This window comes from Erythrolamprus reginae, chromosome 4 (assembly GCF_031021105.1).
Source record: "Erythrolamprus reginae isolate rEryReg1 chromosome 4, rEryReg1.hap1, whole genome shotgun sequence".
Taxonomy (NCBI): domain Eukaryota; kingdom Metazoa; phylum Chordata; class Lepidosauria; order Squamata; family Dipsadidae; genus Erythrolamprus; species Erythrolamprus reginae.
Window position 1 is genome coordinate 51,853,504 of NC_091953.1, and position 10,207 is coordinate 51,863,710.

The window sequence follows — 10,207 nt, forward strand, 5'->3', positions numbered from 1 at the left end:
ACTATCTTCACCCTCCTGGAGAATAAACGGAGACTATACTTATCAATTTTGTAAGAAAACAGCAGAATATACTGTATTTGTCTCTTCCTATATCAATTATATTTAATATTAAACATTTTTTTAGTTATTGGGAAACTAATCTTGGAGTTTGAAAATCAAATTAATCTCTGTAATATTGTACTGGTCTATAGTATGACACCAATACCTAAAGCATTATGTTCATGAAGGTGAATGAAAATAGCGGTGTTGATGCTTGCCGCGCGGCCTATGTCTTGGCTCCCTGCGACTACACGCGGGAGGGCGCAATTCGCGATGATGGGCACCTTCGGCGAATTCATTTTTATTAGACAGGAATAATATAACAGAGAAAAATGAAGCCAACCAGTGAACCTCTGCCTCGTGAACATAGTTCTGATACTGTTCTCCACTTCATTTTTAATGAATCCAGTATTGAATTGGATGGTTTACAATGGATATCCCATCAAGGGGCTTCAGAGCATGTTTTTCTGTTTGCAAAAGCTGAACAACTTCTGGAACAGCGAATTAAAGATGGAGAGCCACTGGCATATTTTCTCAAAGGGCAACTTTATTTTGAAGAGAAACGGTATGAAGATGCATTATCGATTTTTGAACAAAACACGGATTTTCAGTCCATGTACCAGCTGGGTGTAATGTACTACGATGGATTGGGAACTCCTCCAAATTGTAAGAAAGGAGTTGAATATATGAAGAAGATTCTCGACTCTGACTCCCCTAAAGCAAAACATTTAAAATTTGCTGCTGCATACAACCTTGGCCGAGCTTACTACGAAGGACGCGGGACTCCATATTCTGAAGAAGAAGCTGAAAGATTATGGCTTATTGCTGCAAATCACGGGAACCCAAAAGCAAGCGTAAAGGCTCAGAGTATACTTGGAATGCTGTATTCGGCACATGCTAAGGATTTTAAAAAGGCATTCTTTTGGCACTCAGAAGCTTGTGGGAATGGAAGCTTGGAATCTCAAGGCATCCTTGGGATTATGTATCTTCACGGACATGGCATACGTCACAACTTGAAGGCTGCTTTGGAGTGCCTCTATCAGGCATCGGATCGAGGCAATGTCTATGCTAAAGGCCATTTGGTGGAATATTATTACAAAAGAAAATGTTTTACAAAAGCGTCCGAGTTTGCCAAAAGAGTAATAGAAAATGACAATGTTGAAAAGATAGCAGAGGAAACAGATTGTCTTCCTTTTTACATTTTTACACTTATATACTTAAAGATGGTTATAGCTTTGAAAGCTATCAAATGTTTTAAACATATCTTAAACATGCATTGCCAAGTATTTTTTCATGTCTGATTTTTTTCAGTATAGACCACCCTGTCCTAGAATGCCAGGTGGACTGGACATTAACACTTGAACTGCTATAAGTCCATGTATTTTGCCATACACTAAATAAATAAATGAAATAAATAAATCTTAAATATGGAAAACAGGCTGCAGAAGGACAGTCCCAAGAATAACTTTTATTTTTCTGGGCCCTACTACTTTATAGGGTTAGAGGAAACTTTTCATTAGAACACTCAACCTGGATTACAAATATCCAGATTGTGTTGTCTCCCTTGGATGACTCCCCAGATTCCTCCTCAGTGATCACCTCAAGGGAGGGTAAGCTCATCTCTGGCATGTCAAGAACTGAATTGAATGGCTTTGAATTGGTGGCAGAAAGAAAATGGGAGGAGGCTTCAGCCAGGGAAAGCTTGCAATGGTAGATGGCCAATGAAGAGGAGGAGGAACTGTCTTCTGCACCTGATCTGAAAATACACAGAACAGAGAAAAGAGAGGAGCAATGGAAGTCAGCCAGGCTACTTGGGAAGAGAAGGCCTCACCTATATTGGTGGGCTGTACCAGAAAGCTGGCTATTTATCACAGCAGACAGAGGGAGACATTGCTGGGAACATGGTTTTCTAGCTGTTTGTTTGATCATCATGCTTCCTGCTTCACTAAGTTTGGAATTGTGACTTGGAGACTGAGCTTTTCTTGCAAAGCGAGCTCATGTGTGTATTTGTGTTTATTCGATTTTTATGCAACCCTTCTCCTTAAACTCAGGGTGGCTTACAGCATGTTAGCAATAGCACTTTTTTAACAGAGCCAGCATATTGCCCCCACAATCCGGGTCCTCATTTTACCCACCTCCAAAGGATGGAATGCTGAGTCAACCTTGAGCCGGTGATGAGATTTAAACCGCTGACCTACACATCTACAGTCAGCTTCAATGGCCTGCAGTACAGCACCCTACCTCCTGCGCCACCCCGGTATTTAAGTTTTGCCTGGTGGATTTAAGTTTAAATTGCTTTATGGACTACTTGGAAATTGCTTTGTAGACTACTCATGGTTTGCTTGTGACTGGATTTAAATGGGACATTTCTGAGTCTTGGTAAAGGAAATTTGTAGGGAACATTAATAAACTCACTAAATCACAGTTACATGTGTGTGTGAGTGAGTGGGGCAGCACACAGGTGGCTACTGGATATAGTAAGGAGATAAAGAAACTCTTTGTCATCTGCAGTCATATGAATTCTTTTATAGACCTCATAGCATACAACTAAGATATGTAATAATTTTAACTTCTTTAATTTTAGTTGGTAGACAATGATTTTGGATGAGGAAGTGTCAAAAGCAAAATATTGGAGCATGTACACTAGCAAAGAAATATTGATAGAAGATGAAAAGATTAAGTATTTCTGTGAGACTTTCTTGTCCTGAAATAGGAAATTTTATGTTTTGCTTTCTAAGCATAAATTCTGAGAGTAGCTACTATCTTGTTGATGTCATTTAATTTCCCATAACCATATTTTCAGCTTATATTAATTTCCATTTTTTGATTCTGCTCCAATTTGTTAAAAAATGGCATTTACCATTAGGAAAAATGTGTATGTGGGTAGATGAGAGTTTCTTATCTGTTTAAGGCAGCTGCTCCAGTTACATTCTGTCTCTTGTGTTACTTATGATTTGCTTTTTTGCTGTCTGCTATAATATTATTCCAGTTTCCAAAATGAAGCCACCGAGTTCCAGATGTTTATTTTTTTCAAGTGCATTCTTGAGTTTTATGTAGAAAATCAATTTGGAATGATGAAATTGTGAGCAGAAAAAGACTAAGCATTTAGCATCTACTTTTTTCTATGCTTCTAATTCTTTCCTACCAAAGTTTTAGGAAAAAACCCAAAAGACAAAGTCATATTTTTATAATAAGAATGTACAGTATATGAGTAACATATTTCCTGCCCTGTAACCTAAGACTCTCATTGTTTGCCTCTTTAAGATTCTATTCAATATAGATCTATTACAATAATGAGTCTTCGGAGAGGGGCGGCATACAAATCTAAATAATAATAATAATAATAATAATAATAATAATAATAATAATAAGTAAATGGCAATAAACAGTTTTCTTAAGTTTGCAGTAATTTATGCCTATCCCCAGTATCCAGGGACCAAAGGATTTTTCTTTTTAAGTCAGATACAAATCTATAATCCTGGAGGGGAAATTCCAGGTGTGGTCTTACTAAGGCTTTATAGAGTGGTATTAGTACCTCATTTGATCTCTTTTTTTCTCAATAGGCTTTATTTATTTTTTGGTCTTTCAACATCTCATGTCATGAGCATTTGCTTTCTGAGTTTCATACATCCATACAATAATCTTAACAATATATATTTTTAAATGGTTACAATTCATTATCATTTCATTTTTTTAATACATCTCATATTTCTTTTCATATTAATATCTATCTTTTAATCTTTTACGTTAATGCTCTTTTCATTCCCCTTTTTCCTACTCTTCTCAGTCCTTTCTAACAATCAAAGATGTGATCTTTTCCCACTTAGCAAATTTCTAATAAACATGGATATATTTCTAACTTTCAAATATTTTACTTCACTTTTCCATATCATCCTTATTCTTTAATACAAACTAAATTTATCTTCTTAACAATTAATTATATCACTTTATCACCTATCACATTATCAGTTTAAAACTAATTTTTCTTTAAATGTTGCAAGACATTTCAACATTATTAATTATCAATTTTCATATTTTTATATTTTCTAATGTTATTTTATGATTTCATTTCTACATACTAGTTCATACAGCTTTTAATACAAGTTATTATTTCCTCATTATGACTCTTCTATATCATATCTTATATTCAAAAGTGTTATTATTTTTTATTTTTATCATCACAAAAAACATTTATTCAAAATTATTTAATTCTATTATACTAATGTAGCATACAGATTTTTATTCTTTTCTATCCTTTATCTTTTTCCATATTCCATATTTTAAATCCTCCTTTCTTTCTCTTTTTGTGTTGCCTCCCCCAAATTTCTTTCAACTGTCATTTCTATTCTTCTCCATTTTTTTTGCTATGCTCTCTCTTTTTCTCCCCTCTTTTCCCCTTTGTTGTTTTATTTTGTTTTCATTTTTTCTCCCCCTCTTCTTTTCACCTTCTGTTTCAATCCCCCTTTCACCCTCTGTGTTTCCATCATCCCTTTGTTGTATTTTCTTTCTTGTTATTTTTTCCCATTTCCTCTGTTTTTTCCACTTTTCCAGTATCCTCAATAGTTTCCTCATTTATCTGTTCTGCACTTATTATTCTTTCTATTATATTCTCCAGTTTTAGTTCAATACAGTCCAAAACTTCAAGTATTTCTTTCATTCCCATATGCTGTTCATTTATAATGTCTTTAATATCCTGCTGTATCCATTCCATGTCTCTGTTTCCACTTGTTATCATTTTGACAATTCAACCAAAATTCAAAGGAAAAATCGGGGTGGGGGTAAACCACCTCTCTTCCTTCTTTCGGTTTATTTCACTATTTTTAATCAATAAGAACAAAAGTTCCAAGTGTTGTGCCTTTCTTTCTTCTTTCTTTCTTTCTTTCTTTCTTTCTTTCTTTCCTTCCTTCTTTCTTTCTTTTTCTCTCTCTCTCTCTCTTTCTCTCTCTCTCTACCTCCCTCCCTCCCTCCATCTCTGTCAGCTAGGTGCTTTCTAGTTCAGGGAAAGGTGATGTATTTCCCCTCTTCCTTCCTGGCATCCTCCTTCACTTCACCCCCTCTTTGGGGGGTGCTTAGGTCCCAATCCAGGATCCTTGGACATGGGAGTATTCAGTATCTGCCGCAGAGTTCACAGTCTGGCTTCCGATGCCACCAAAGGAGAAACCGAAAGTCATACCTCATTTAATCTTGATTGTATCTCTCTGTTAATGCAATTTAGGATTGCATTGGCTTTTTGGACTGCCACCACACCCTGTTGGTTCATATTTAATTGGTTGTCCACTACGACTCCAGGTTCCTTCTAACAGTTACTGCTATTCGGCTGGTTTCACCCAGGCTATATGTGTACTTTTGATTTTTCTTGTCTAAGTATAAAGACTTTACTTTTCTCTACATTTAATTTCATTTTGTTAGATTATTCTAACAATAAAAAATGCAGTTCAAATTTATAATCTTTATTGTTAATTTTTCTAGCTGATATTATTAAAATTAGAGATAGAGATGGAATGCTAAAAGAACAAGAGTCATTCTTTTATTAAATGAAATAATAGATTTTAAACCTTATGAAAACTTCATTAGTCTTGTGTGTCAGGAGAATTGTATGAGAAAAAAGATCAATAATTAATCAACTGCCCAAGTCCCACATAGAAAAAGAGGCATGTGTACTTTTAAAAGAAAAAATGTGTTAGAAAAATGGAAAGGTTAAAAGGGGAAATAATTATTTATATAAAATTGCTTATAAATATAAATGGAAACTATGGTATCTATTTCTTCTTTTTACTTTTGTATGTGTATGTACATATGACTATATACACAGTTATGCACACATTCAAATACATGCATATACATATTATACATATACATACATACACATACATACATGCATACATACATACATACATACATATATATATATAGCATTACAATAATTTAAGAATAAGGATACACTGATGGAATTAGTATGTGAAACAATATAATCACAAGAAATGAGGAAAAATTCAATTGATTTTTTAACTGAAACAAACTATTTTTATTAAATTTAAGACAAAATGAGACTTCAGATGGAATCACACTTTTAGAAATATGCTGTTCCATATGTTCTTCCTGCTCATGTCACTTAACAAGATGGTTTTGCAATTTTGTACCAAAAATAAGCACCTTCCTCAAGTTCCTGAGCTTAAAATTCTCCAAATACGAAGGACTCTCCAAAAATCTGGAAGTTTTTACAAAATGACAACATGAAGGGTTTGAATTCAGGAAAAGGGAAATTCAGATCCTGAAAATAGCAGAACTTTTGTGGTAGGGAATTAAATGCAGAATGTAGCACAGACAGACTCATGATCGAAAACATTGGGTAGTAAATGACCACCTGACCACAATCCTAGGAGTCCAGGACATGACCATAAACCTTCTAGAAGCAACTGTTCATTTTATTGCCATTTTTATTTTGTTACTTAGCTGTGTGCTCCTTCCAGGAAGTAATTTAAGCAGATCAGGTTGATCTACTGAAGCCTTTAAATTTCTATCACTGTGGAAACTAAAACAACAACAATAGGAAATACAAAAGAAATTAGGGAGGGTTTGCTCCTCCAGCAATTCACGCTTATACTGGATACTGAGGATCAAACCAAGATAACTAAGATATATAACTTTAAAGACATATTTTGATAAGAGTGATTTATACAGAAGAAAACTGAACACAAATCTGCCATTGAAACTAATGAGATAGTTCTGCACGCACTGTGTCAAACTTCTGAAACATAATTTATATGGAATAGGAAGCTTATATCTTCTTCAGAGTGAAACATTTTGCCATCATAACATGAGTATTAATGAGAAAATTTATTTGCTGCAGGGATTTTGTCATCCAATAAAGATGCTTGCTTGTAAAAAAAAAAAGATTTCTGGTTAAATCAGAATTAGAAGAAATATTTCCTGCTGACATACCACTTTATAAATTTCTTCTTTCACATATTAGCGTGTGAGTTTTCATACTGAAAATAACCATATAATATGACTGCTGGATCCAGACTGCCAGCAGAACAAAACAAAACAAAGCAGATGGGTGCAATATACCAGCAGAAAGATATACAGATTCCAATTCTTTATAATATAAAGTGGACATTTTTGGCAATCCAAATCTGATATCCTACAGCAGATTTCATACCCATAAGTGTATTCCAATTGAAAAAGGTTGTGACTTGGCTAATGATATAGAAATTCTATTTATTTATTTATTATTTTTATTTATTAATTAGATTTATAGGCCGCTCTTCTCGTGGATTCAGGGCAACTCAAAAGAATAAAAATAATTACAATGACCATAATACTATTAAAACATTAAAACCCACAATAAAAAGAGACAATCATTTCTCTTTCATACAAGTGGCCAGACTGAAGCTTTCGCTCATGGTCCCCAGGCCTGCTGGCATAGATGTGTTTTTAATGCCATTCAAAAGGCAAGAAGAGTTGGGGTGATACATATCTCTGGGGGAAGTTGGTTCCAGAGGACCGGGGCTGCAACAGAGAAGACTCTCCCATGTGGACCTACCAGTCAGCATTGTTTGGCTGACGGGGCCCGGGGGAGTGTGACCTAACCAGTTGCTGGGATGTGCCTGTAATAAAGCCTGTGGTTTTATTACAGAATACAGAATGACAGAGTTGGAAGAGACCTTGGGTGTCTTCTAGTTCAACAGAGGTGAAATGCTCCCGGTTCACTCATGCCTGTCGATCATCAGAGAGCCAGTCATAAAGGCAGCATGAGGCTTCACCCAACCACCCAAACACTGCCATTTGGATTCTTTTACTCTCTGCGCAGAGGGTAAAAGAACCCAAATGGTGGCATCCGGGCAAGTAGGCGGAACCTCGTGCTGCCTTCATGACCATGTCTCCAACAACTGACAGGCACAAATGAACTGGGAGATTTCACCCTATAGTTCAACCCATTGTTCATTTCAGACAAATGGATGCCCAAACTCTTATTAAAAACTTCAAGTGTTGGACCATTCACAACCTCTGAAGGCAAGTTATTACACTGATTAATTGTTCTGTAATGAAATTTCTTAGTTCTGTTCTGCTTCTTTCTAGGTTGTTTCTTTCCTTGATTAGTTTCCACCCATTGTTTTTTGTTCTGCCTTCAAGTGCTTTTGAGAATAGATTGGAACACTTCTATCATTTTCACCCCTAGTCCTTCTTTCCGTAACTAGTCATAACCCTATTCCATCAAATGTTCTTTATATGTTTTAGCCTCCAATCTCCTAATCATCTTTGTTGCTCTTCTCTGCACTCTAGAGTCTCAACATCTTTTTTACATTGTGGCAACTGAAACTAGATGTGGCGTTTCAAGTGTAGCTTTACCTAGGCATTCTAAAATGATATTAACACTTCACATGATCTTAATTCTATCCTTCTGTTAATGCAGCCTATGACTCTGTTGGCTTTTTTCACAGCTGCAGCACACTGCTGGTTCATATTTAAATGATTGTCCACTAGGACTCCAGGATCCCTCTCACAATTACTACTATTGAGTCTAATGAAATATTGAACCAGATGAAGTGTTTTGTACAAATTTAGCCCATGGCACTGTTAAAGGTATGATTACTCTGTTACATAAAGGCAGGACATTGGACAGGATTGAATGGTCTCTTCCTACTGGACCTTGGACCCCCTAAGACTTCCAAGTGTCCAGAAGATGTGGTTAGTAGTCTTCTAGGTTCCTGGATGAATGGGTTGGGTCACTGAGGAATTGAATTGGTTTGTGTTAGAAGACAGGAGAGATTGGAAATTGATGTCCGGAGCTTGAAGAAAGGCATAAAGAGCATGACTAGGAAGGGGAAAGCAAAGTAAGCAGGTAGGTATTTAAACATGTCTGGGATAAACATATATCCATCCTAAGATAAAATACAGAAAATAGTATAAGGGCAGACTAGATGGACCATGAGGTCTTTTTCTGCCATCAGACTTCTATGTTTCTATGTTTCTATGAAAGATAAAGGGATAGAAGAGAAGATATATGGGATATAGGAGAGACAATAGGACAGGGATTGGAAAGCACTCTAGTGCACTTATGCACATCCCTTACTGACCTCTTAGGAATCTTGGACAGTCTAAGGGTAAAATGTTGGAGCTTAGGGGATGATACTAAGGAGTCCGGTAATGAGTTCCACACTTCAACAACTCTTTTACTAAAGTTGTATATTTTACAGTCAAGTTTGGAGCGGTTAATATTGAGCTTGAATCTGTTATGTGTTCTAGTGTTGTTGTGGGCATGGCCAGTGCGTAATTCATCCAGCTCGTGGGCCAGGAGTTTGATAGCCCTGCCCTAGGGGATTCTGGGAGATGAAGTTCCAAGGAGATGCTTAGAGTACTATTAAAAAGAAAATTCAAAATGAGTTTAACCAGACATGGTAAGAGCCCACACTAAAGATCACCACCTGACAATAAAGGCAGTCATATTTCTCCAACACGATTATGTACCTAATGGCCCTATTTTGCCATATTTCATCTCCTCTTTTTATTTAGTTTTGTATGTTATTGTATTATTAATTTTTGAGATGCATGCATATATTGAAAATGAGAACTACATGTATGTCTTCAGGCCAATTTATAAAGTTTTTGAAGTTACTGAAAATAAATTTAGGGGCGATTCAGAGTACAGTATTTAGTATCTTAAAATTGTTGTGATTTTAAGAGCTATTTGATTGCTTTGACTAGGATGAACATTTTAATTTGAGAAATCCAATTTACTATTAGTATTTGAGCATTATTATGAATATTGTCCTCTTTGCTTTACTCTTTGCTTTAGTCTTCTACTGTCATATTCAACAAATTGGGTTGAAGCTTTTTTATGTCCTTCTGGCTACTAAATCTAAATGATTTGCTTCACACATTCAGTTCTTGTTACAATAGGAGGACACAGAGAGAGAGAGAGAGAGAGAGGGAGGGAGGGAGAGAGAGAGAGAGAACATTGTTGGCAAATTAGCCTTGAGCAGTGCTTTCAGTGGTACTCTACCTTGACCCTTCATTTCTTTCCATGACATTAGTCAGCATGGAGATTACAAAAAAGACAGATAATGCAAGAGGCCTTCAAGCTGTGATATACAGTATATATCTAATGGGAGACAGGAACAGTAAGAACACAGTAATAGTTTTTCACTTGTGCTTTTCATTTCTA

General features: G+C 35.8%; 1 pseudogene; it reads left to right on the forward strand.

Annotated features, from left to right (window-relative positions):
- Positions 1–255: 255 nt before the first annotated feature.
- On the forward strand, positions 256–1,340 carry LOC139167129 (LRP2-binding protein pseudogene; annotated as a pseudogene).
- The last annotated feature ends 8,867 nt before the right edge of the window (positions 1,341–10,207 follow it).